Source organism: Sus scrofa, chromosome 11, assembly GCF_000003025.6.
Source record: "Sus scrofa isolate TJ Tabasco breed Duroc chromosome 11, Sscrofa11.1, whole genome shotgun sequence".
Classification (NCBI taxonomy): Eukaryota; Metazoa; Chordata; class Mammalia; order Artiodactyla; family Suidae; genus Sus; species Sus scrofa.
Window position 1 is genome coordinate 4,262,749 of NC_010453.5, and position 26,997 is coordinate 4,289,745.

General features: G+C 49.8%; 1 protein-coding gene across 8 annotated transcripts in view; it reads left to right on the forward strand.

The window, feature by feature from the left end:
• The window catches only part of WASF3 (WAS protein family member 3), a 105,138-nt gene that overhangs the window by 1,628 nt on the left and 76,513 nt on the right, over positions 1–26,997 (forward strand). For 2 of the 8 annotated variants that reach the window (XM_021065503.1, XM_021065508.1), the window contains exon 1: positions 21,813–22,004. The exons of the other annotated variants lie outside the window; for them this stretch is intronic. The gene's annotated coding sequence lies outside the window, so the exon portion shown is untranslated. Of the gene's footprint in view, positions 1–21,812; positions 22,005–26,997 lie in introns of those variants that run through there. 8 annotated transcript variants of the gene reach the window in all.

Here is a 26,997-nt window from a genome sequence, read left to right on the forward strand (position 1 = left end):
GTTCGGTTGGCTTTATGTAGTTAGCGTCTGACCTGTAGTCGCCGTTTTCTTAAAACAGTGCAAAGACGCCTGTTCTAGAACTCTCTGCATATAAACATTGTACTTCTGGTTGCTGACAGGGAGTTGCTGTATAGCATCATTTTATCTGTTTGTCTCAGATGGAGGATCTGGTGGTCAGTGATGGACTACCCCATTTTTACAAGCCAGGAAACTAAAGGTGGAACAGCCCCCTTGCTGCGTGGTCCTGCCGTCCCTGCAGCCTCTCTTTGTAGACGTGCCTTAGAAGCCCGCAATGGCACGTAACCTTGGTTACTGGGACGTTTCTTTTAAAACACTTGCCTGTTGGAAGTATTCAGAGAGGTGTCGGAGCTAGCGGGCCAGTGCTAGTGGGCTTCTGTGGTTCCCAGAACTTTCCCTGAATACTCACAGATGCTGTTTTTCACTCATAGGCTGTTATTCTTTAAATTGGGGGGCGGGGGAAGCCCCCTCACGGGGCTATACAGACATCCAGAGCGTGTCTTCCCGTTTCAGTCCTTTTGTCTCAGAGCCCAGTTTGCCTCTTTAAGGTCCGGTCTTCTTGAGACCTGCTCCGGGCATTTGGACTCAGGCGGGTACCCCGACTCTGTTTTAGGCTGGTAACATAAGAATATCGTAGACCAGTAAGACGCAAACGACGCGTGCTGGAGAACAGATTTAATGTCCCTCCAGGGATAAGTGGAGTAGAAAGTCTCCATTCCTCTCTTTTTACCGCCGCCCTAGTCTCGTCCTGTTTCTTTCTGCAGGGGTAACCACACTTACTGCCGTGGTCTTTTTCAGTAACCTTTCTGTTCAAAAGCCATTTAGGGAAAACCTGCAAGGTCCCGGGTCCTGTTTTCGTTCTGGGGTTGCAGAAATGAGAGATGACAGCTTTGAGAGCATTCACGGTGCCCTGAGTCTCTGCGCAGCGCTGTAGGTGCTGGTGCCGTCAGCAGAGTGCATGGCAGGAGTGGCGGGACCCGCTGGTTCGGCTGCTCTGCTCACTCGGTGCACCTGGGCTTGATGGTGTGCTCTGGGGGCACCGGGGTAGCGAGGCAGAGACCTCTGTCGGCCCAGATGAGCTCCCTGTGAGCTGGGTCTGGGACAGTGGTGGCGTTTGGTCACAGCGCAGTGTCCAGGACGACGAGAAACCCGAGCGTGGCGCGGTCCGGAGAGATGAGAGAAGCCTGGCAGAGACGCTCAAGAGGAGACCCGGCGTCCGGGGAGGAGAGGGTCCGGAGGCTTGTCCGGGACACGGGGCATCAGAGCAGCTAAAACCAAGGCGGGGATGGCTGCGGTGGAGGGCGGGCCGGGCCTCCAGGGTCTCGTGCGTCTGGCCTCCTCCTCTGTGGGTGAGCGGAGAGGCTGAAGAATTGTGAGCCTGAGAAGGACACGCTGAGATGTGCCCTTGGAGGGTGGATAGAGGGCAAAGCTGGAAGGAAGGGAGCCTGGGAAGGCAGGACGTGGTTCTAGGTCGTGTGTGTGCATGTGTGTGTGTGTGTGCACGTGTGTGTGATGGGGGCACTGGGAGAGGGAGGGGACAGGGTGGGCAGGTGCTGGAGGGGCTGGCATCCTTTGGCAGCAGGATGGGGAGCAGCAGCCCCGGGTGGTGGTGGGGAGATGGTGGGTGACCCTTGGCCTTGTCAAGGTCAGGGTGCCTGTGGGTGACGTGGCTGCCTTGGGATCCGGATGTGGGGGGAGGGGCCGGCCGGGAGACACACGTGTGAGTTCTGAGCGCCGGTTTCCGAACTGCTGGCCGCCGCGGGGAGCTCACAGGGATATCAAATTGTTGGAGGAAGCCCAGGAGCGCGAACACCTGGCAGCGGCTGGGAGCCGCCCGCCCCGAGCAGCCCCGGTCCCTTTCGACGGCGTCGTCTCTGCGCAGCTGGGGTTTCTCGGGTTGCTGTTCTGTGTGCAGATCCGAGCTGAGCCGGGAGCGGGGCGGTTGTGGCCAGTCTGTCTCCCCAAAATTGTGAGGCGCTGCACACGTGCACCCATGCCGTGAGGGGCTCGTTAAAGAGTCACGTAAAAGACCCATTTCCTCTCAATTGGAGTGTGTTTTGCCAAACGGGACTAGATTGTTAGGACGTAATGTGTGCTATGTGAACGTATCTAACGCTTCCATTACTCAGGCGCTTTTCATCGCATTCGGGGTGCAGTGAGCAGGTGCAGTAAACGCAGAAAGTTCTGGAACCTCTATTTTTGCCTCCGTTTGTTCGTGGAGGCCGTAGAGTAGATCAGGGTATTGGAGAAGCATGGGTAGGGTGAGGAGGGAGTGGGGCCAAATGGATCTGAGGGGCTCTTGTGAGTGAGCCAGGCTCCTGGCGTTCCTGTCGTGGCTCAGTGGGTCAGGAACCCGACATAGCGTCCGTGAGGATGCAGGTTCGATTCCTCGCCTTGATCTGTGGGTTAAGGATCCAGCGTTGCCCCTGGCTGCAGGTGCGGTTCATGTCCGATGTGGGTGTAGCTGTGGTGTAGGCCGGTGCCTGCAGCTCCAGTTTGACCCCTAGCCTGGGAACTTCCATGTGCTGTGTGTGTGTGGGGCTGTGACAAGAGAGACAAAAACGACCGTCTCCCACGCGGAGGGTGTGGGGAGGCACGGGCTGTGTCTGCCCAGGAGAAGCTCAGCCAAGAGGGAGGGTGACGGCCAGGTCATGGCAACGGGGGACGGCAGTAATGACACAGTGATGGGGACAGGGGGGGACGGCCGTTGGCGAGCGGGTGTCTTAGCGCACGGGAGCCGGGAGGTGAGAGGTGATGGGGGGAGAGGGACCTTTCTTGTTTCACCCAGGGGCGTGAGCGTGTTTGAGGAGGGGGAGGTGCTCGGGAGACGTCCCTTTAGGAGCGGGCTCCCAGGTCCCGGGGATTTAGCCCTGGGATGCGTGACTGGTTGGGGCACGAGGTGCCCGGGGAGCCTAATTGCTGTGGATCAAGGGGCGACGGCCCTGAGTGGGGAAGCCGGGGTGCGGCTGGCTCTTGAAGGGGAGAGCCGGGCGTTCCCCCGAGAGGGGCCTCTGGTGCCAGGTGAGTTTTTTTTAACAGTGTCATCATTTTCTCATTAAAAGCGTTCTTTAGAAGCTCCTTGCGCCTCGTAAGGCCTGCTTTTCTTCCGGCGGGTGGTGCGTCTAAGGGCAGGTGCCTCTGCGCACAGCCTGCTCTCTTCCCAGGCCCTGGCGTCCTCGGGCGTCCACGCCGTCTGTGACCCTAACCCTGGGACGTCCTCTCTGTGGCCGTCCTGTCCTGGCAGAGCTTTCTCGGCCACGCACCTCAGGGCGAGTCTTGCTTGTTTGCTGTCAGAGCCCGACCTCCCGTCTGAGTGGATGTCCCTGCATGCGGATGTTTTTCCAGGAGTTCCTGTTATGACTCAGCGGTAATGAACCTACCTGACTCGTATGGGTCGGGATGCCAAGGGTTCGCTCCCTGGCCTCGCTCAGTGGCTTAAGGATCTGGCGTTGCCATGAGCTGGGGTGCAGGTCACAGATGCTGCTCGGATCTGGCCTAGGCCGGCAGCTGCAGCTCCAATTAGACCCCTAGCCTGGGAACCTCCAAAGATGCGGCTGTAAAAAGCAAAACAATCGCGGCTCAGATTTCACTCCCGGCCTTTGGAGCCGTCCTGTTCTGTTCTCCTTCCCTGGGACCTGACCTCTTCTCTGAGCTTAGCTCTCCGCTTCCGTTGACTTTTTTTTTTTTTTTTTTTTAAGCATCTCAAACATCTCAGGGTGTTACTGTCTCACCTTTCAGGTCTGCCAGAGCCTCTGGGCCTGACTCTGAGCTTGGCATCTGCGATCATTTCTCAACGTCTTAGGGGTGACCCTCTCCCTCGGCCCTGTTCTCAGGGTGCCCTCTGACCTCCTGGAGCCACGCTGTTGGAATGGAACATGTCTTCTGTAGTGTTGAACGTTCTGGAGCTTTTTTTTCAGTGTTTAAATGTTTTTCTTTTAGTTCTTGCTGTCGCTTTCTTTTCAGGAGGTCCACAGGTGTTTGAAGGCCTGCTGTGTATCATCTGAGTTACTGCTGATAACCCTGTTGATAGAGCCCAGCTCCTGTCCTCCCAAGCCGGAGGTGACACAGAGGGGCCATTGTCTCGCCCACTACCCCCCCACCCCCACCCCCGGGGGGCAGGAACCAGCTTTGGGGGAGAACCTTGTCAGGTCCTCGCTTTGGCTCGCAGGGTAACAGCCGTTACCCAGCCGTTGTGGCCTCTGGTCTTTGAGTACTTCCGTTTTCCCAAAACCGTGTTGTTTTAGAAGCTCTGCTCCATTTTTTCAGTGGGTTTTGTTGTATGAGCTGTTTGTCTATTTTGGAGGTTAGGCCCTTGGTGGTTTCATCATTTGCAAGGATTTTCTCCCATTGTGCGGCTTGTCTTTTTTGGTTTTTTTAGTGGTTTCTTTTGCTATGCAAGAGCTTTAGCGTTTAACTGGGTCCCATTGGTTTGCTTTTGTTGTTATGGTCATTATCCTAGCAGCTGGATCAGACAAGATGTGGCTGTGATTTAGAAATTGACACAACAATGTAAATCAACTGTAATAAAAATAAAGGTGTGGCCCAGTGCTGGTACCTGTTTTGGGCGCACGAACTGTTCATCGAAATTCTGTTGCAGTGTCAAAGCATGGATGTGATTGTCTCTGAACCACAACCCATGTGGCCGTATTTTATCAGCTAAGTGGATGAACTAGTATATTCTTTGCACATAGGAGAAGCTCCACAAGTATTTTTTCATTGACTGATGAGTTTTGATTCATGACCAGAAGCAGAGCACTGTCCCTCTTTATATAATTTTAAAATCTTGATCTGAATCATTTTGCCCTACGAATCAATAGCACACTTAATTTTTTCAGCTCTTCTGAACCTGTGCGCAGTTGTTTCTGGTTTTGCCTCTTGTTTCCTGCATAGGGAGTGGCCAAGGTAGATTTCAGCTTTGAATTAACCTTGTAACTCTTCGTGCCTAGGATTCTTTCCTCAGTTGAGAAGGAGCAGCTCATGGAGGCTCCTGGCTTTAAATTACTCCCTGTGGTCCATGGAAAGAAAGCTGTCTGACTCTTGGGGAATAGAGTTTCTGGTTCACATGGAAGGATGGCAGGAACCAGAGAGTTGCAAGGAGAGAGAGGGAGCAGCCTGAGCCCACGGTGGTATCATCCTGGGAGAGGCTGTCGGCAGCCCAGGGAGAGGCACAGACTCCGGTTCCACCACTGCTGCAAAGGAAGATCTTAATTGGGGGGTTGAGTGTAATTTACCAAGAGGGGACTTTCAGCTGTTTTCAATGGAAATAGAAAAACACATGGGCTTTATAACCAGTCCTTCACATTTAAAACATATCTTGGTTCTTGGTTCTTGGTTTGCCACAGGATTTGTCTCCCATTTTTGCACATCTCTTGAAGTGCGTTACTGTGGTTATTGATTTTAAAACACACGGAAACCCCCAAGCCCCCAGTCACCTGTCTGCAGATTTTAATTACACACTGCACGCAGCTCTGTTTCCAGAGGCTTTACGAAGGTGGGAATTGTTCTTTGAGCTACCCCAGGGAGGAAGAGTACGAAAACGTTACTCCTTTTAAAAAGCTGGCATACGGCGTTCCCCGCCGTGGCTCAGTGGTTACTGAACCTGGCCTGTCTCCATCCCTGGCCTTAATCAGTGGGTTAAGGATCCCGCGTTGCCGTGGCTCTGGTGTAGGCCGGGTGGGGGCTACAGCTCCGATTTGACCCCTAGCCTAAGAATGCCCATATGCTGCGGGTGCAGCCCTAAAAAGACCAAAAAAAAAAAAAAAAAAAAAGGTTGGCGTAATTTTTGAATGGTTACAAGGCTCATCAACAATAGTGAAGTTCCTACCGGAGCTGTAATTAAAATGCACAGCTTCTGTGCTGTTTGTCCATTGCATCACATAGGTTAATTTAAAATGTCTTCCAGTTCTCATATGTCCAGTTCCTTCCATACTACCCCTCCAAAAAAAAAAAAAAAGAACACGACAAAACCTCAGGGCATCCTTTGAAAGAATTCTGTAGGGATTAAGCATTAAAAGGTTTAGAGCAGAATTTTCTTTTTAGCTACCTTTATGGCTACTTGTCTCTGTTTTAGTTTAGAAATGTGTGCTTTTATTTCTTATGCTTTTTGATTGCTAATGGTTGTCAAATTTCATTCGAGACAAACGCTGTTGCCCTGCATTTTAATATTTACTCAGCATTTTTTTCTTTTTTTGGAAGACCTAGAGCAACTGCGTGTAAGTAGAAGTTCAAGTACAGTTTTGTTTAAATGGATTGTGTGCCTTATCCAAATCTTTCTTGTTGGAGATGGTTATGATTTTATTGGACATAAACAGTGGGGGTGTGTCTCTCTCATTCCCCATTACATAAAGATTTGATTTAATGTATAGGAAATGCTCATAATAATAAAGCTATAAATAAATAACAAGAATCAAAACCAAGCGAGAATCAGGAATTAGAACAAAACCTGTGCTTTGAGCAATGGCCAAGCCTCCCAGGTCAGTGTCCTAGGAGCAGTGGGCTTACTTGAATAACGCACAGTGTCAGTGACTCAGCATGAGAAGCATCTCGTAGGCTTGCAGTGGTGCGTGTTGAAATTGAGTTTGTTGGAATTCAGTTTGTTCCTCTACTTACAGGTAATTTGAAGGCTGTTGGGTTCTGCCTCCTATTAATGCTTGAAAGCACAGATTTTGTGCTCTCCTTATAGGTATTTTGGAGGGAGGATGTATGGGGAGATTTGGAGTCAGGTGGACAGTATCCTCTAAGCCTGGAAGTCCTGCCAGGTCAGCACAAGCTCAACATCCAACATGGTCAAGGATGTTAGGCAAAAAATTGTAGGATGGCTCATTCATGAACATGCTTGCAGAAATCCTAAAAAAAATCACAGTTAGATCTTTCAGTATAAAAGGATAATGTGTCATGAGCAGTTTGTGTTTATTCTAGAATGTAGCTGGTGATTTAACATCTAAAATGCAGTGTATCTTACCATTTTAACTAAGGAGAAAAAACTATAAAATCATTGTTCGATGCATAAACATCGTTATGAATAGATCAAAGTAATATCTATTCATAAGGAAGATTTTTAAATTTTTTTAATTTTTTAGGGCCACTTCCACGGCATATGGAGGTTCCCAGGCTAGGAGGCAAATTGGAGCTACAGCTGCCAGCCTACACCACAGCCACAGCAACAGAGGATCTGAGCCGCGTCTATGGCCAACACCACAGCTCACAGCAACACTGGATCCTTAACCCACTGAGCAAGGCCAGGGATCGAACCCGCAACCTCATGGTTCCTAGTCGGATTTGTTTCCATTGAGCCATGACGGGAACTCCCATAATGAAGAATTTTTAAGCACACGAAGAGTGTAAGAAAACTGGTGGCAAATATATTAATGATGAAATAATAATAATATTATTATTTTCAGTTTTTTTCTGAAATTGGAAATGAGATGAGGATGCTTTTTAGTACCACATTTGCTCACCATTATTCTGTAAGTTGTAGCCAGTGTAGTAAGATAAGAAAAAAAAGAGTTGGGAGAAAAGAAAGAATTCATTGTATGTGGGCAAAATGCTATTGTGCATGTCGAAACATCCAGAATAATCTCTGTCCGTTATTAGACTTAAGATGTGTGTTTAGCATGGTTGTTTGATGCTCTCCCGCCTGAAACAATCAGAAAATGAAGTTAATAAAGGTCCTGTTTATAATAACATTAAAAGTCTGAATATGTAGAACTAGAACTACAAGAAATTTACACCTGTCTTCCGTAGGAAACCGCAAAGTGTTCCGAGACTTTGAGGGAGCAGTAAGTAAAGGAGCATACCATGTTCATGGAACGGCAAGAGCAAATGTTGTAGAGATGTCCGTTCTCCCCAAATCGATCCGTGGATTCTGTTCAACCCTGGTCCCTAGCCTGAAAAGTTTCTTTTGGGGGGAGAGTGAAAATTGACTGTTTCTAGAATTTATATGAATGTAGAAGACTGCAGGACACTCTTGAAGAACAACAGATGGCAGGACTTAATCAGGTGTCAAGAGTTTATAAAATCATAGTATTCAGAACAGTGTGACCCCGGCATACGTGTAGGCAAACAGCTTGATGAAACTGCAGAAAGTCCTGAAATAGACCCACACGTGTATAGACATTTGATGATGTTAGGTGCACATCAGTTTGGAAAATTGTCACAATGTTCTCTTTGATCCTTGGTGTGTGATCCCTGAGATGGCTGTCCATAAATGGCATTTGACCCCCACCTTATAGCATACACACAGAATCAATGCCAGACAGACCTAAAGGTGAAAGCTGAAAAATAATACAGGGCATCTTCATGGTCTAGAGAAGGGAACATGTCTTTAACAGAAAGCCCTGACCATGAGTGAATAGATGCTAAATCGAACTAAATTAAGAACTTCTGCGTGTTAAACTATGCCATTAAGATGAAAAATGTGATTCATAGACTGGAAGATAATCTTTGAATCCCATGTAAACTGACAGGTCTCCTACTTAGAAAATTGCAAGAAGTAGCAGAAATCAGTAAGAATGCCAGATAATCCAACAGAGAAGTGGGTAAGAGATTTGAACAGAGATGCTTTAGAAATATGCAAAGAGGCAGACATGCAAATGGCCAGTAAACATATGAAAAGAAGCTTAAATCAATTATAATGGAAAAAATAAAAATTATAAACTTTAAACAAAAGAAGCTTTAAACTCATTGGGAATCAGGATGCACAGATCGAAGTAATGCTGAGATGTCAACATAGAGTCACCACAGATGGGCCCAGGTTGGAAGAACCAGCAGCCTCTAGTGTAGAGAACATGGAGCAGCGAGCTCTCTTCCTTCGAGCTTCTAGTGTGTAGACAGATGGCTTGTTTGGAATGATGATATGTCATATGCTTCCCTAACTTCTTCCTGTCTTGAAAAAGGTATAGGACAGTGGTTCCTGAATTTGCACAAAAGAATCACCTGAGGATCTTAATTTCATTTTCAATTGTGTTCTTCTATAGAAAAACACTTGGATTTTTTTTTTTTCTCTTTTTTAGTGCTGCACCTGTGGCATATGGAAGTTCCCAGGCTAGGGGTTGAATTGAAGTCTCTGCCACAGCAACTTGGGATCTGAGCCTAGTCTGTAACCCACATCACAGCTCAAAGCAATGCTGGATCCTTAACCCCCTGAGTGAGGCCAGGGATTGAACCCACATCGTCATGGATACTAGTCAGGGTCGTTACCACTGAGCCGCAATGGGAACTCCAGAAAAACACTTGATTTAAAGAAAACAAAAAAACTTTATCTTGAAACAGTTGTAGACTCAGGAAGTTGCAGAAGTAGTGCAGAGAAGTCATGTGTACTTTTCACCCAGGTCCCTCCAGTGGTGGCATCTTGCTTCACTGAGGTCTGCTATTAAGACCAGAAGATCGACGTGGGTACAATCTATAGACCTTACTCAGATTTCGTGTGTTTGCGCACACACTCCTTTGCGTGTCTAGTGTACCTGAATCTCAGAGGGAGGTTCGTGTAACTACCCTTGACTTGTGGGCTCCCAGTCCCCACGGAGGCACCCCTGTGTGCTTCCTCTTTGTGGTCACTGCACTTGACTGTCATGTATTGACTTGCATCATGTGACCTTGTGGAACCTATCTTTGGTTCTAGGAGTGTCACTGTGGATCCCTATGCATGTAGGGTCAGGACATGCAGGTGGCATGAAATTGACAAGCAGGACAGTTTTACTTCTTTTTTCATCCGAATGTTCTCCCTTCCTCTCTTCCTCTTTTGCCTTCCTGCACAGGTGGAGCCTCCAGTCCAGTGTTGGGTAGAGGTGCCAAGAGAGGGCATTCTTGCCGCATTCCTGACTTGAAGGGGAAAGCATTCAGTCATTCCCCATCAAGTATGATATTAGCTCTGGTTTTCACAGATGCCCTGTATCAGGTGGAAATTCTTTTCAGTTCTTAGTTTGTTGGGAGTTTTGCATCACCAATGGGTGTTGCATTTTGTGAAACACTTTTTCTGTCTCTTGAAACAGTCATGTAGTTTTGTCCTTTATTAATGTGGCATATTGTACTGATTGATTATTGGAGGTTAAACCAGCTTTGCATTCCTGGGATAAATCCCATTTGTTCATGGTGTGAAATTCTTTTTATATGGTCCTAGGTTTGGTTTGTTAATTTTTTTTTTTTTTTGAGGATTTTTGCATCTAATTCCTTTTTTTTTTTTTTTTGCCTTTTCCAGGGCCGCTCCCTCGGCATATGGAGGTTCCCAGGCTAGGGGTCTAATCGGAGCTGTAGCCAGTGGCCTACGCCAGAGTCACAGCAATGCGGGATCCAAGCCACGTCTGCAACCTACATCATAGCTCACAGCAACGCCAGATCCTTAACCCACTGAGTGAGGCCAGGGATCGAACCTGAGACCTTACAGTTCCTAGTCAGATTCGTTAACCACTGAGCCACGACAGGAACTCCATGCATTTAATTCTTGAGGGATATTGATGTGTAGTTTTCTTGCGGTGCTTTTGTCTGGCTTTGGTGTCAGGGTAAAACTGGCTTCATAGAATGAGTTAGGAAGTGTTTCTTCTTTTCTGGAAGAATTTGTGAAGGATTAGTATTTCCTTTTTATTTTTTAATTAATTAATTAATTAATTAATTTTTTTTGTTCATACTCACAGCATGTTGAGGTTCCAGGCCAGAGATTGCACTGCACCACAGCAGGCACCCAAGTCATTGCAGTGCCAGTGCCAGACCCTTCACCTGCTGAGCCACAGGAGAACTCCCTGTATTTCTTTTTTAGACATTTCCCTGTGAAGCCATTTGGGCCTGAACTTTCCTCTCTGGGAAGATTTTTAATTACTAACTCAGTCTCTTAACTTGCCTTACATTTGTTCGTCTTTTCTCTTTTGTTTTTAGTCGCTTGCGTGAATGTTTATGTTTCCAGGAATTTTCCTTTTCGTCTCAGTTGTCTGGTTGTCTAGTTTGGCGGCATAAGCAGCCCCTTGAGTCCTTGTGGTCAATAGTGATCCCTGTTTTTTTCTGCCAGTCCTGCTTTTACTAATTTGTGACCTCGCTCCTCTTTTTCCACGGTCAGTCTACGTCTGAGGGTTTGTCGGTTTTGTTGCTCTCCTACCATCCAGGTAGGATTTAACCTCAAAATTGTTAAAAATTAAACATTTAGAAGGACGATTGTTTGTGACCATCTTTCTATTGGGAAAATGGTAAAATGACAAGGAGAGAGAGACCAGGTTGAGGGTGATCACAGTGCATTGTAAGCACACTCTTTAACTGTAAGAACTACTTTTTTGCCTCCCTCTTATTGAGTAACTCTGGATGATAGGCAAATGAAATGCCAGTATTGGAATGCTCCGTGGATTGTATAGGTGAGGAGTCTGACTCCAGACAGATGCTAAGTTGAAGCGCCAACAGTAGGGAAGAAGGTTGGGAATGATAGTTCTCCTCTCCTGAGGAGACATTTGGATTTTGGATTGTTTTGCAGACATAACAAAATCTCACACATACCATCACCTCGCCTATTTTACCGTTACTTTTGCTTTCTTCCAACTTGGGGGAGAAAATGAAGGAAAAACATGATTCTCTTTGCATGCCGCCCCCCTGGCTCTGCACCTCACCGTGACCTTCAGATGCGACCTTCAGACCTGACCTGTAGCCTTGAGTGACCTTTTTCCTCTGGGAGACAACATTCCCAGCTGTTGGCATGTGCGCTGATTGCGCCCAGAAAAAAATGAAGGTGCCTCATGCCGAAAAAACACGTGATTGCAAGATTGACTGCATTTCTGAAACCTTAGCGTCTGGACATTAGAGCTGCCTCAATTTCCAGTAATTGCCTGTGTATTTTTGGCTTTCCAGTACATAAGATTGCATTTAAAATCACCTCTTGAGTTGTTCCTTTTAGAAAACATTAGGATAGATTTTTACTAATACGAGGGTGTCCCAAAAGTGGGCTTTCGTGTTGTTGTTTTTCCCTCAGAAGTGCTGTAGCGCAATGAAGCTTAAAAAGATGTGCAGTTTCTATTTTTGTCAGGAGCATCCGAAAGAACCTCGTGAATGGTCTCCCACTTTAACAGGCTTTGTGGAGAAGCGGCCAAGCATCAGATTCGTATTCTTTTGTAGGTCCAGTTAGCATTCAGCTTATTATTTCTCAAGTGCTAATTTCATAAAGTACATTGTACATTTTGGTCCTTTTGTTTTGTTTTGTTTTTGCTTTTTAGGGCCGCACCTGCAGCATATGGAAGTTCCCAGGCTAGAGGTGGAATTGGAGCTGCAGCTGCCGGCCTACACCACAGCCGCAGCCACACGGGATCCGAGCCGTGTCTGTGATCTACACCACAGCTCATGGCAGTGCCGGATCCTTAACCCACTGAGCCAGGCTCATGGTTCCTACTCAGATGCGTTTCCACCGCGCCACGACGGGAACTCCCCATTTTGGGGCTTGTTGAATCCCCCCACCCCCATGATTCAGCCTCAAACTATTTCTGATAGTTTGGGCTCCCTCCCTCCCTTCTTTTCTTTTCTTTTCTTTTTTTTGAAGATTATGTTTGTGCTGCAGGCCTTGGCTGGTGGCGAAATGAGGAATTCTTCCTTATCTGGATGGATGGAATGTGATTTCTGTTCTAAACTGAGTGAAAGTTGATTTATCCTGGTCTCCTCATGAAAGTACTAAAATAAGCCATAAGATTCAGCACATTTCCTTTAAATTTAAGTTCCCGGATTTCTGAAGCATTGGGGATGTGAACACAGCTGGTTAAACCACGTCTTAGGAACGTCGAGTGAAAAGAGACCCAGGGGAGTGGAGGGACGAAGCTTTTTGATGTGCCCTCCCCGCTTCCTGATACACAGTCCGTGCTCTGTCCCACGGCTGGGTTTTAATGCTCCCGCTGTTGAGTCTTGCATAGTTTTAGAGCTTTTATTTTTTGGTCACTAATACTTCCTTGCTGCCAGATGTCCGTTCCTGCAGTTAGTTTCAGTTTTCTGAATGTGCTGAGATTTCCCGAATGCATATGTAATATGCATGCATGTGTTTAATCGGCTGCTACCCTGAGTTTTGCTTTTGCTGATAGTTGCTCCTCCTGGAAGGAGAATAAGGGATAGACTTTCCAATTCATAGGGTGGTCAAAGGAACCAGTAGGAGATGTGGCTCAGCTGAAAATGTCACGGAAGGACAAGGAATAGTCCCCATGGGACCTGCCAAGGGGCAGAGGAGTTAGAGACCCCAGTTAGAAGCCTTCCTTCTGGTCCTAACCAGTGAGTCCCTTTCTAGTCCCAGCTTGGTGTGCTGGTGAAAATTTCGTTTAAATTTTGTTGTTGTTTTTTTGTCTTTTTTTTGTTGTTGTTGTCCTTTTAGGGCCGTACCCGCGGCATATGAAGGTTCCCAGGCTAGGGGTCTAATCGGAGCTGTAGCCACCGGCCTACGCCAGAGCCACAGCAATGCAGGATCCAAGCCACATCTGCAACCTACACCACAGCTCACGGCAACGCCAGATCCTTAACCCATGGAGTGAGGCCAGGGATCGAACCCGCAACCTCATGGTTCCTAGTGGGATTTGTTAACCACTGAGCCACGACGGGAACTCCCAAAATTTTGTTTAAAAAAGGTTATAGAACCCACTGCTCTGTGGCAAGGCTCCAGGTTAGTTATCAATGGAGGACCGTCAGAGCTTCTTGGCTTTTTATTTTTCATGACCATTGACTAGGGGTTCTTTCTTTGACAGCCCTTGGCTTTGACTCTCTGGCAGCTACGCTCTGGTATCAGAAGATCAGAGGGCCCTTGTGGAACATTGAAGAAAGGGGCGTATGCAGGGGTGATGGTGCAGCCCCTGTGTGTGGTAGGATGTCTGCAGCTGTGGGCTCCAGTGTGTTGGCTGAGATTGCTTTTGGGTCTTCGAATCAGGAGTAAAGCCTCTTTCTTTCTTGCCCTTTTTTTTGGTCTTTTTAGGGCCACACCTGCGGCATGTGGAAGTTCCTAGCCTAGGGGTTGAATGGGACCTGCAGCTGCCGGCCTACACCACAGCCACAGCCACAGCCACGTGGGATCCGAACTGCATCTACGACTGCACCGCAGCTCACGGCAACACGGGATCCTTAACCCACTGAGCGAGGCCAGGGATCGAACTCATCCTCCTGGATTCTAGTTGGGTTCATTCCTGCTGAGCCACGACGAAAACGCCAAGACATTCTTTGAGTCGTTGGTGGGCGTGTGGCTCGCGGAGGCCGAATTCTGTAACCCCCCAGCTTCCCCTTTGCAAGTTCTTGGGCCCGTCTGGGGTCCCGCTGAAGCAGATGCCCTGGATTTAGGGAGGCCTCATGCGCGCGTCTCAGTTCTAGCTCCTCGACGGCTGCTTTTCTTTTTCTCCCTCTCTTTTCCCCTTGCTTCCAACCCATGCCGCGCTGCCCTCAGGAACGCGGTGGACTGGACGTAAATGCAGACCTGAGGCGGCGGAGCTGCGACCCAGGCAGGAGCAGGGGTTTGGGGCCAGGCTGATTTGGGGTCACCTCTTGGCTTTGCGGTTTGTTAGCCATGTGCTCTGGGGGCCGCTTCTCCACTTCTGTGAGCCTTGATTTCCTCCTCTGAAAACAGTGCCGACCCCGCGGAGCAGGTGGAAGGGGTAAAGGCGGGCGGGATGGTGAATAAGGGTTGGGTTCTGCGCTGAGTAGAAAGTCATCCACGAATTGACAGCCTAGAGGACAGCGGCAACAGCAGGAGAATTCCCAGGGCACCTTCAGACCTGCGCGGGCATCCGGGGACCACACCTTGGAGGGGGGCTCAGCGGCCTCGGGTCCTCTTGACGCTGGCGGGGGTGGGGGGTAGGTCGTAGGGTAGGTGCCTTGAGGGTAGAGGCAGTCACTGAGAAAGGGTGACCGGCACCTCTGGGGTTGTTGGAACACGGGCCAGAAAGAAATGAATGCCAAGTGAGGGATGTGCAGCCCGGGGTCTTTGAGAAGAGGGTGGCAACTCTGACAGGTGGCGCCGACAGCATTAGGTTCGTAACGCAGGTGTCCGCGGTCGTCGGGGTGCACGTCTCAGGATTTGCCTGGGAGGTGTCTTCATCATGGGATCGGGTTTGGTGTTTACAGCCCCCCTCTAAGGGGGCTTTTGATTCAGATGTCCTGGTTCGAGCAGGGTCCGGGTCCGGTGGCAGCGGAGAGGCACACGGATTGGAAAAAGTCGGATTCTTTTCCCCAGTGGGTGAGACACAGCCGGGCTCTCCTGGGTCACACGCAGCAGGTGTATAGCTGGGGTGGTTCTTGATCGGGGGGGGGGGGACGTCCGCTTCTCCTGTCTGTGCCCCGGATGGGTGCACGGAAGATGCAGAGGAGAGGGTGAAGCAGGGCCCAGTGATCCAAGACCTAAGCGGCGTTCCTCTCTGTTAGGTGGTGTTTTCACTACAGATTCCTTATTCACTTGCAGAGTATTTTTTAAAATTGTGAATTGGAGGCATTCCCGTCGAGGCTCAGTGGAAACGAATCTGACTGGTATCCATGAGGCGATCCCTGGCCTCGCTGAGTGGGTTAAGGTTCCGGCGTTGCCATGAGCTGTGGTGTAGGTTGCAGACGCAGCTCGGATCTGGCGTTGCTGTGGCTGTGGTGTAGACCGGCAGCTGCAGCTCCGATTGAACCCCTAGCCTGGGAACCTCCATATGCTGTGGGTGTGGCCCTAAAAAGCCAAAAAAAAAAAAAAATTACAAATTGGATTCTTGTTTCTTTGAGCAATTTTTCAGAAAAGTGGCCCTGAAAACACTGGTAGGTGGGCTTGGGCAGTCTTTAAACGACCCTTGGGTGTTACATTTATAAATATCTCTTTCCCCATTCTTAACGCTGTGACAGTCTTTTGAAGCCACGTGTGCTTTCTTGACGTTTCCTCTCAGAGTTGGGAGGCTGTGTCAAGACCTCAGTGTCCTCAGGTAGAAGGAGCCACAGATGGTGACAGGCCTGGGGAGCGCAGAGGCCCAGAAAGGTTTGTGTGCAGAAGCCCAAGGCCCACAGGGACGGGACTCGCTCAGAAAGCTCCAAGAACTCAGCGCATTTTGGGCTCAGAGCCCTGAGCTCTGACCTCCTGGAAGCTGTTGCATTGCGGCCTCATGTTTACTTATATCTCTTCAGCGGTACCTCTGATGCTCTCCTGCCATCCCCCCCCCCCCGAAAGAAAAAGACACACTTGGTTTTGCAGGATGATGGAGATACAGCGAGCATTCCAACAAAGGCACTTCATCAGGGAGTCGTCACAAGGGACCAGTAAGTGAACAGACGGGGGAGCCTGTTCCTCGTCCGTGGTGTGGAGGCCTGGTGGTTTCTGCTGGAACGCAAGCGAAGCATCTCAGGATTTTAACCATCTTTCCTATGAAAATCCCTGACTGTGGCAAATGAGGACGTCTTCTTACAATTCACAGGAAATACGTGCTAAGAGTACTTCCATGGAGTGCTTATTTCTAGAGTGAAAGTGGAACTTTAACTTCCAGTCCCAGGCAGTGAACAGTAGTCCTAGGATCTGGAATGAAGACTCTGCGGCCCCTGTTAACCTAAGCTATGTTGTCTGTATTTTCTGCAGTCTATTGAAAGTCCTGATGGTTAACCAAAGAATTATTTAGGACAGAAATGATTAAGAATGGCTTATTGCAGTTGACTTAAAATTTCACTCGTTTCTTCCTAATCACAGGTAAAAGGAGGCTTCGTCTTGAGTTCACTCATTTTCTCAACTTACAATAAGGAACCTGTAAAGTACATTCAGTTTTATGTTCCGTTATCTGGGGAACCCGCATGGGCAGTGCAGACACACGCGAGGTAATTATGGGGGCATTTCACCTGCTAGTACTTGTGTGTTGAAGGTTCACAGAGGGCACGAGGCTCTGGAATCTCTTACCAAGTCAGAATTGCCCTGAAGAGGACCGAACAGGAAGTCAGAACTGTTTCAGAGTCTTTGTGAAATGAAAAAATGGTAACAGGTCCTCCTTTGATAATTCTGAGAGTACTATCGAAACAGAGGCGGGGAGCAGACTCCTCTGAATCAGCGCTTCCAGCATAAAATACACACTCTTCTCCCAAGCGGTAGCGTGGGAGGCAAAAAAGGAAGACAAACTGAAAAACATGGACAGAAGTGAGCGAATGTGTAATTGTAACAGATAACGTTTTCCTGTCAGGGGGAAAGAACGGGTGCTAAGAACTTGGAGAAGCATCAGAGTAAAGGGGTCAGTGGGCCTGAGCCCTTTGCCCGGTTTCGGGGCCAGGAGGGTGCTGAGCAGTGGTCCGAATGGGCAGCTGCCTCCCCTGCCCTGTGGCCAGAGCACCCCACTCGGCTGAAAGGCTGTTACCTGGAACCTTCTGGTTGGGATGCGTCACGTAGCTGTACCCATCCACTCAGCTTAAAGAGTCACGTGGTGAGGTAGGATGTGCTTGCAGCCCTGTGTTAGATAACGTCATTTCGCTTTATTCGGTCGCACGAGGAGGTATGAAGATTGAGACATAAGGCGTTGCTGCTGTTGCTGAGGGCATCCTTTCCTTAGGGTTTTTTGGGACCAGTAGGTTAGAGCGCAAGCTTCTGGAAGTCGGAAGGCTGGTCCCTCCTCATCTTAGCATTTGGCGCGACAGCCTGCATACAGCAGGTGCCCAGTGAGGTCCGTTGACATTGGTGGCTGTGCCTGCACGCTGACTTGTGGACCGCACGACCCGGGGGCGAGCTGCTTCTGACCACGTGCTTGTTGCTTTGCCATGTGTGTGTGTGTCGCTGGAACGAGGCCGTGGCCCCAGCTGCCTGATGAGAGACGTAGCGCGTGGCGGGTGGTCTCCAGTGTCCGTGGAGGTGGCCACGGGGATGGTGCCGGCGGAACCTCTGGGCATCGGCCGAGGCAAGAAAGAATGGTTTGAGGTTGTTTCCGTGGATTCGGTGAGGTTTAATTGTTGATGGTTCCCCACTCCCTTGCCAGGGCTCTGGGGTTGTGTGGCACGCAGAGGGCGCGCGGTGCTCGTGGCAGAGAGCTTAGTGTCTGCGCCGGTTACAGCGGCCGTCGGTCCTCCGAGGGCTGCCCTTCGCGCCCGCTTGTGGCTCGGTGGATAGAATTTTCTGTGACGAAGTCCTTGCTGATTTTTTTCAAGCAGTTTAACATTTGGCTTCTATTGTTCAGTCATGATTCAAAAGATCTTCTTCCCATGCCAGGGAAGTTTCTGAAACATTTTCTGTTTCTTCGGGTTTGGAACTTCCTTGGGTATCAGGGGTTGGCAAGGCCTCGATTTTGCTTTTTCTTTCTCCCCTTGGAACGAACTGCTCCAGGGGCATTTAATGAATAATCTTTGCTCCTGTGGTTGGAAACACCGCGTTCATTTCGCACTGAGTTCCTGGGTGTGTGCTTGTCATTTTCTAGTCTGACCCCGTTAGAGGTTTATTTCCGAGGAAACCAGCCCCATACTGTTTTGATTACCGTGGCTTTGAGGCATCTCCGTGTCTGACAGGGATGCTCTCTGCGTCTTTGCTTGTTTTCCCATCAGAACTTTCGCATCGGCTTGTCTTGTTCCCAAGAGGATTGTTGGGGAGACTTACAGAAAACCCCCCTCTGTGGTGAATGGCACTCCAGGTTCTTACAGCCCCCTGTGTATCTGCATCACAGATGTGGTTTTCTGACATTCACTGGCTCTGTAATAATAAAAAAAAAAATTTAGACTCGTGACTTTACTATTTCGCAGGTGTTGGCAGGGGCTTTTAAAGAATGCCCATGTACTCACAGCTTTTTCTTTCTCAGTCACTAGACACAACTCTTGTAAGAATCCTTAACATTTTTTAGCTTTGCAGCGGGGCCCCCCATCCTTGCCAATGTTGGGAACCACCGAGTTAGAGTCCTCTAAGCTCTTTTTTGTTCTGCGATTCAGTTCTAAGTATATGAAAGGTCTAGCATCAGTCCCATCAAGGATTGAATTTAAATCTTTGTAGCGGCTGAAAGGGCCACTCCACTGAGAAACTACCGAAATGGTTCTTGGCAGGATCGTGTGTCTGTTTCTTTCTTTTGCTCTGTAAGCAGTTGGTGTTTTGAAAGGAAGCATATTGTCTAGATTTTCAAAGTCCTCTAAAAACAGGATGGGGGAGTGCGTTATTTTCGAAGCACGTAGCATGATTGCATCTTCAGCAGAATTAAGTGCTGTGAAAGCTTGAATTCTTTGTGTTGCCGTAGTTGCCAATTGTGATTAAAATAAGGATGTATGTTTTCTTCTCCCCTTTCGGAGTGTTCATTGTTAGGTTGGGCGAGAGGCTCTGGACCGAATGATTTGGGAGAAGACAGTTTGACTTTCTCAGAAGTCAAATTTTACATTTTCAAGGGCAGATCCCATTGATAGTCGGTGTCATTCTGTCACAGGTTGGAAAATCGTAGAACAAATAAATGACGAGAGAAAATTGGGCTTCATCTGTTGGCGAAGGGCAGATACCATTAAATTTATTGTTAAATTAACCTGAGTTTTTCAGATGAGGAGACGACAATTTTTTTTTTTTTTTGGTCCCCTTTCGAAAATTACTTTCAGGATTCATAGATTTTAAAAATTGTTACAGGACTTAAAAGAATGACACCTACAGATTTACCAGGAAGCCTCTAATCCTGTCGGGGTAATATTCCGAAGTAGCGGGGGAGGTTTGGGATTCAATGACTCTAGTTACCCCGACTCAAGCTGTTTAAAAAATAGAGTTCATGTTTTTGCACAGGAGTAAGTACCAGATAAACTGGTTGAGATCACCAGTATGAAATCAGAACGATTAGAGAAGGGAGTTGAGGAAAAACAAGAATGTAAGTAGAAAATAATCCTCGAGTATGAATTTGAAAAATTGCACTTGAAAGACGGTTTAGGGAACGCAGCTGCCGAGCCGGATTGGAGTAGGATGGGCCGGGAACACGGGGCTCGTTTGGGTAAAGCCCTGGTGGGGAGCTCTCGCTCCCCTCGCTCCAGCACGTCAAGAGTCAGCTGGCATCAGTGTCAGATGCCCATGCCAGGGAGGGAAGCCCCCCAACCCGTTGGGGGTCCTGTTTGCCCTGTGCCATGGGCTGTGGCCAGGAAGTGGGGGGGTCGGGGGCTCACAGAGTCCAGGGCTTAAAGGGCCACACTGACCCTGCCTGTTTCCACTGAAGATGAACAGCACCCCAGACGGCCCTCTGTTTCAGCTTGTCCATCTCAGATGACGTTTGGGGAAATATGTGTTTTTTCCTTAGGTTCTCATGGGCTCCTGAGCACCCTCTGCAGTCTAAAGCCGCTCAGTTTATAGCTTGTACGTGTACCAGTAACGGGAAAGAGTGCCTGTGCCTCCCATCCTGGCACCTTTGCTGATACCGTAAGTGAAAAGAGTGTATCACACCTTCGGTGGCTTTCATGGGCATGCATTTGCATTTCATTTGCATGCATTTGCATTTCCTGAACGCGAGGTCCAGGTTCCTTTGCATGGGCTTCTCTTCCACCGAATGGCTGGGCTGCAGGGAGGCTTCTGCTTCGTGAGAGGAGTCGTTGGGGAGACGTTTGAGGTGATTCTGTCAGGCATCAGATACAGCACTGGAAACGCTTCAGCTCGGGACTGGCGTGGGCTGCGGGCGCTGGCAGGTGCCAGCAGAGCTCAGAAGGAAGCTGGGTGTTGGGCGGAAGTGTCCTGACAGCGCTCGGAGCTCCGCAGGCATCAGGCACAGTGTGGCCTGGACGCCGATGTCTCAAGGGGCCACGTCCGGTGAAGGTTAGAGATGCCGGCCAGGTGGGGTGTTGTGCAAGGTGCGCGGGTCCCAGGCGTCTTGTTTTCGGGATAGTTGAGCAGGTCACATTGGTACCTGATGACACCTTGGGATGGTGTGCACGGATCTGGTATTTGAATCTTCCATTCCTTTACTTCTCCAAAGCCCCTCAGGGCTGGGCCGGTTTCTCTGGGTACTTCTCTGGAAACTCAGTGAAGAATAGTCCCTTGGGGGAGGTGGGGGTGGAGTCGGTCCTGGTGCCCTGGACTGCCTTGAACCCAGACGAGAGCGCCCAGCTTGGCCAGGTGTGCCTTTGGATTTCAGCCTCAGGGAGCGGGCACGGTGGCCGTGCCTCGGGGGCTGAGCTGGGTGGAGGGGGGTAAGGCGGCGTCCTCTCGCTCCTGCCCGCGTTCCCCGGCCGGCCACCCTCCCTTCCTGGGTCTCCGCCAGTGCTGCGAAGGTGACCTCATTAGCTCAGGTTACAGGAGTGAATGGAAGCTGTGCACACGCCTTTGTTCTCGTGTGTGTAACTTTCCCTCCCCCGTGACTGAGGCCAGTTCCTTTGGAAAAGCTGACGCTCAGGGCCCGTATCCGAAGAGCTTAACAAACAGGCTTTCGCGTTAATATGCCCGGTCCGTCTGCAGCTCGCAAGACACTGGGGGATGTTCCTGGTTGGAAGCCCAGATGCCTGGGGTTTCCCTCCTGTTCATTCCTCATCCGTGGTCCTCTGCTGAGAACCCCCCTCCCCGCCCTTTTAATCATACTCAGAAAAAAGGGTAAAACTTATGATACGTGTTTTAAACTGTTTCTGTACTGAGAAGATGGCTGTTTCTCACTTTCTCTTTAAAGGTGTGACATGCTACTAACTTTTGCTTCAGTCTTTTTTTTTTTTTTTGAATTTCGACCTTTTTCATTTGAGAAGAAAACTAAAGGAAGGCAAAAGGGGGACTATTGATGATTCTGGGTTTTTTTGTTTGTTGTTTGTTTGTTTGTTTGTTTTAACCAGGCCGGTGGTTAAAGTTCTCTGGCCAGGGATCAAACCCGGGCCATGGCAGTGGCAGTGCTGGATCCTTAACCTGCTGAGCCATCTGGGAACTCCTGAGGATTCTTGTTAAACATCATTTTTTTTTTTTTCTGCAGATGTCAACTGCATATGTAGATCTTAAACCAGAAGCTGTATCTCCTAAAAAAATCTCCTGGTAGAACACAGTCTGGCTGAGATGAAAGTACAAGGCAGATCTGGATGAGAGATCAGCAAAGAAAAGTTTCAGTAAATATACCTAAAATCTGGTCATCTTACAAGGAGCGAAATGGCGCACAGACTTGCAGCAGGTAGCCCTTGACTTCCTGTTATGTGCCAGGGACCATCCAGGCCCCGGGGACACATCAGTGAACGAGATAGTGCAAAGCAGCCTGCCCCGCCCCCTCCCTTGTTGCTATGGTAACGGGAGGACTAGGTGGTGAGGGAGTAACTTAGTCACACACACACACGAGCACTCCAGGAGATGGCAAGCGACGTAGAGGACGAGGAGTCAGTCATCGAAGGATAAGGAGCGGCCAGAGCCGGACGGCAGAGACCGGCAGAGCGGGGAGGGCGGGCAGGTCAGGTGCCTCTCGGAGGTCGTCCTGAGGGTCCTGGCTTTTACCCGAGTGCGGTGAACCGCTCTTGGAGAGTTTCAGGTGGAAGGGAGACGTGATCCAGCTTCCCTGGTGACAGGATTGCTCTGGCTTCCAAGTGGAACAGGCTATGGGAGTGAAGGGTGGGGTGGGAGAGCAGGTGGGGGGCTGGCGGAGTCATAGGTGAGCAGGGACCAGGTGGGGGGCTGGTGGAGTGATAGGTGAGAGTTGGGACCGGGTGGGGGGCTGGCGGAGTCATAGGTGAGCAGGCCGAGTGGGGGGCTGGAGGAGAGCTGCTGGTGGCCTGGGTTAGGACGGAAAGTGACTTGATTTTAATGTCAGGGAGCTGGGAGCCCCAGTGGTTGCTGTGGATCTGATGTGAGGTGTGTGAAGGGGGGAAGGTACGGGTGCCCCGGCCTCTGGACCCAGACGTCTGATCCAGGGCCGTTGTCACTCCCAGAGGGAGACTGAGCCGGCCAGACTGCAGGTGGAGACGGGTTCGTTCCCAGGACATCTGTCGTCGTCCTGGGAAGGTGTTGGGGTGGCTGGTGGGTGTCCTGCTTCGGCATCAGGGCAGCGGTCTAGCGGCCATGAGAACGGTCCATGTGGGTACACGTGGCATTGAGGACAAGACTGGGCGAGATCCTGACAGGAGGGGTGATGGGAGGAGGAGAGGTGGGATGAGTGTGGGCCTCGGGGGCAGAGGCCTTGGGGAGGCTGGGTGTTGACCTGGGTGCTTCTGGAGGGGCCGCCCTCCGCCTGGCTGTGCCCCGGGTCGACCCGGGTGACCAGCTGCTCCCCCAGGATGCTCGGCGGACCCGCCGATGGGAGGAAGTAGCGGGTGTCTGTTCAGTGGGACCTGGAAGGAGAGGGGTTGTTTCCTTTGCTTCCTGTGTCAGGGTGATTCTGGGTGGCGCTGGGCGTCGCACGGTCTCCATCGGTTAGGCTTTGCTATATTGTGGTTGTCATGGAGGTTATGGTGTCACCAGCCTCTGCACAAGTGCTTCATTTAACCCATCTCGGAGAGATAATATCTCATTCTGAAAGCCGACTTTTGATATTATTTTTTTGGCCATGCCTGTGGCAGGAGGAAGTTCCTCCTCCTGCCAGGAATCGAACCTATGCCACAGCAGTGACAACGCCAAATCCTTAATCCCTAGGCCACCGGAGAACTCCAAAGCTGACTTTTTAAAAAGCAAGTAATTAAGATGCATTTAAATTGTAGTTACTTTTCAGGGAACATTACAGAATACTGCGAATATTTTTGCGGCTTTTTGCACAGCGAATCCCAATAGTTTCCCTTGTGAAATGACGCAGTATTTTTACTTTTATAATGTTTTCTCAATTTCCCCGTGTTTGGTATGAAGACATGCCTAGCAGTTGTCTGCTGAAGGGTAGTTTTTTGGAGGGTAAATGTCATTCAGGTGTGTGTGCTTTTGTATAGAGTCATTATTTTCAGAGTGTTTCTGAAATAAATTGTACGGCTTGGGTCGGTATTTTCAGTGCTTTCCTTTCGCTTAGGCTTTTCACAAAAGCTCAAGCGGTGAAACATTCTGCATTTGGGGAGCTGGTGCTTAGGTTTCTGTCTGGGCTGTTGTGATTTTAAGGGTGTCCCCGCCGCATGAAGTAGGTTCAGCGCATGTGTGAGCAGACTTGGTTGAATGTGTGTGTGTGTGCGTGTGTGTGTGAGAGTGTATGCACGTGTGTGTGAGCTTGTGCTGCCATGAAAATGAGAATGTGCAAGATACCGTCTCAGCTCGTGTTGCGAGGGCTCCCTCGCGGTGTTAACATTTTCTGCCCTTAGCGAATGTTACCGAGGAGGTGCTCGGGTCCGGAGCAGCCCAGCGGGAGCATGGGCTTCTGCAGGTGGTTTGCTTTCCTGTGCTTTTTGAGTTTCATGCTTGAGGCTGAGAAGGGTGAGAGCTTGTGAAAACTGCCTCCTGAGGTTGCTGAAGGGTAAGCCGTCAAAGGGCCCAGCTGCTTTCCAGTTCTAAAGATGCCATTCCCGGCTCGGCTCTGTATTTGTTTTTCTGTTTCCTAAGCTACCTTGTTTTTATTTTTAATTTTATTTTCCATCATATTTATATATAAAATATATTGATATTTTTGTTTTGCTTTTTTCTAACTATTATTATTATTTTTTTTTTTGGTCTTTTTTTGCCTTTTCTAGGGCCACTCCTGCAGCACATGGAGGTTCCAGGCTAGGGGTCGAATCGGAGCTGTAGCCACTGGCCTATACCACAGCCACAGCAATGCCAGATCCCAGCCACATCTGGGACCTACACCACAGCTCACGGCAACACTGGATCCTTAACCCACTGAGCAAGGCCAGGGATCGAACCTGCAACCTCATGGTTCCTAGTCAGATTTGTTAACCACTGTGCCACGACGGGAAGTGCTTTTTACTATTAATCTTATCATTTAAGTAAATTCAGGTATTTTTTTTATAGCTGTTTAGAGTCTTATTATTTTACCTGTTGCATTTGCCTTGTTAACATTTATTTCGTAGGAGCTTCTCTTGCAGACTGATTTCTCTACCCTTTCTGACACACGTGCTCCGTAAAAACAAGGAATCATTTTCTCTTGCTGCGTTTTGTTCCTGGTTCCGAGGTGCTAGAACAGAGTAGGTCGTCAGCAGGTGCCTCTTTCATAGGTAGATACTGTAGATCGGTTTTGTGGGCTTCCCCATGTAACCTCGTATCCTGAGACTTTTATCATGTAATTTAAAACCCTCCTCAAGCGGACATAGCTGGTTGCACCTTCGTTACAGAGCCAGCTTAATTTGCTTTCAATTAATTCCTTTGCTTGGCATGTGTCCTGTCTTGTGCGTTTTGTTCTGAATGACACCGAGGGAGGACATCCTTTTGTGTAGATCTTTGCCCACGTTTGCGTTTATTCCTCTGGGGTAGATGACCAAAACACTGACTAGCTGGAGTCATTGGAATAACGGAAGGCTCTTGCCGTCCTGGGACAGCGCCAGTGTAACCACGGTTTCTCCCTCTGGCATTTGAAGGGCGCCCCTTCCCTGGAAGTGCGTCTCTGGTGCTGTTTGCGTCTCCTTTTGTGTTCCTTCCCTTTGGCTCCTGTCCATCCGTCTGTCTGTCTCTGCACCTTGGCTGCTGAGCGCGCACCCCCGGCTCAGCTCTGTGTGTGCCGGGGATCCCGAGCTCCTCCTGCGTCTCAAGTTCAGTGTCGCCAGGCGAGTAGTCACGAGCTTTCCATCGCAGTCTCTCCCGGCTGCTCTCTCCCCTTTGGAGTGAAGTGAAGGTGGGGGCGTGGCAGGGATTCTCGGCTCTTCCCTTTTCCTCTTAATTTAGTGGTCACGCGTTACCGTCTGGCTGGCTCAGGTTGGCCTTCTCCCTGGCGGGGCCCCCTTCCCTCCTGCCGCCCCCGCTCCTGGGCTGGGCTCTTCTGCACGTGCTCAGCCGTTCCCTCCCTCGTCCTTTAGACACAGCACAGCTGCCGGAGGGTGTGAACGGGGCCGGGGGTGGGGCCGGGGGGCCGTGAATGTCGAGGCATCCGTGTATGTCAGTCCTGTTTGAACACACGGGCCCCCTGCCGGGGAGGTTGATGGACCCGTTTGTTACAGCGCTGCTGCTCTGCTTTATCCTCGGGGAGGAAAGTAGCTGCCATTACTTGTTGAATTGCTCTCGAAATCATTTTATATCAGGTTTAGCGTTACCCAGAGAGCTTTGAAATAGATTCTGATTCTGGAATGTGTAAAGATTGTCAGGGTAGTTAAAAAAAAACAAACCCCTCTGCAATGCAGCATTTACATCTGCTATTTCCATCTGATAATGTGCAGATTTCCTGAGTATTTTTGTGCGTTTATGTAATAACTCTTTGGGGCCAAATTGAAGATTCAGCCTGTTTGGTGCAACGAAACGATACTCCTCATGTGGTTACGATCTAGTGGGCATCTGACAGCGTCTTGCTTGCTGCCTGTAGAGTCTCTTAGGAGGTGGTTCCGTGGGGTGGGGTGACCTGGAAGAGGAAGGATCCTGGGTCTCGGGCAGGTCACCCGTGGTCCCTGTGTCCCTCCCTTGGAGGCGCCATGGAGATGTGGGCGTCCAGGGGACGAGCCGGAGGTGGAGAAAGCTGCCTGCCTTGTGTGGTCAGGGGTGGAAGCTCCACGCATCCCCTGCACAGGCCCCTGTGGTTGAGGCGAGGGTGGGTTAGAAAGTCAGGGTCGGCCGGCGTGGCTCCTGCCGTGAACAGAAGCCGGGTGAACGTGGGAGTCAAGGCGGGTCCTGCCGGGGAAGCCGACGGCACATCGATACCCAGGGGGTCGGGGTCAGAGGGGCTCAGAGAGGCTCAGAGACCAGGACTGTTGGCAGCTGGCGGGGAACAGCAAAGACTCAGAGTTAAAGCTGTGAGATGGAGGAGTCAGAGAGAGGTGGCACGACTTGAGTCACTGCCAAGAAATTTGCATTTATTCACTGCGGCCCGGGTCAGACTTGCAGGGTCTCCGACCCTCGCTGCAGCTCAGAAGGTGGGGCCAGAGCTGAGAACAGGCCACAGCCGCGATGCAGGTGGACCTGGGCCCCCTTGATGGTTCCTTGATTAGAGGCATCGTGACCCCACCAGGCGTATCCGTCGGGTGCATGGTCTGCGGTGGGCGGCGCGCGATGCATGGTTCCACTTCTCCCCTCCAGGGCTTCTGTGTGAGCGGAGAAGACAGAGCCTGTGCATCCAGAGCGAACCCGCA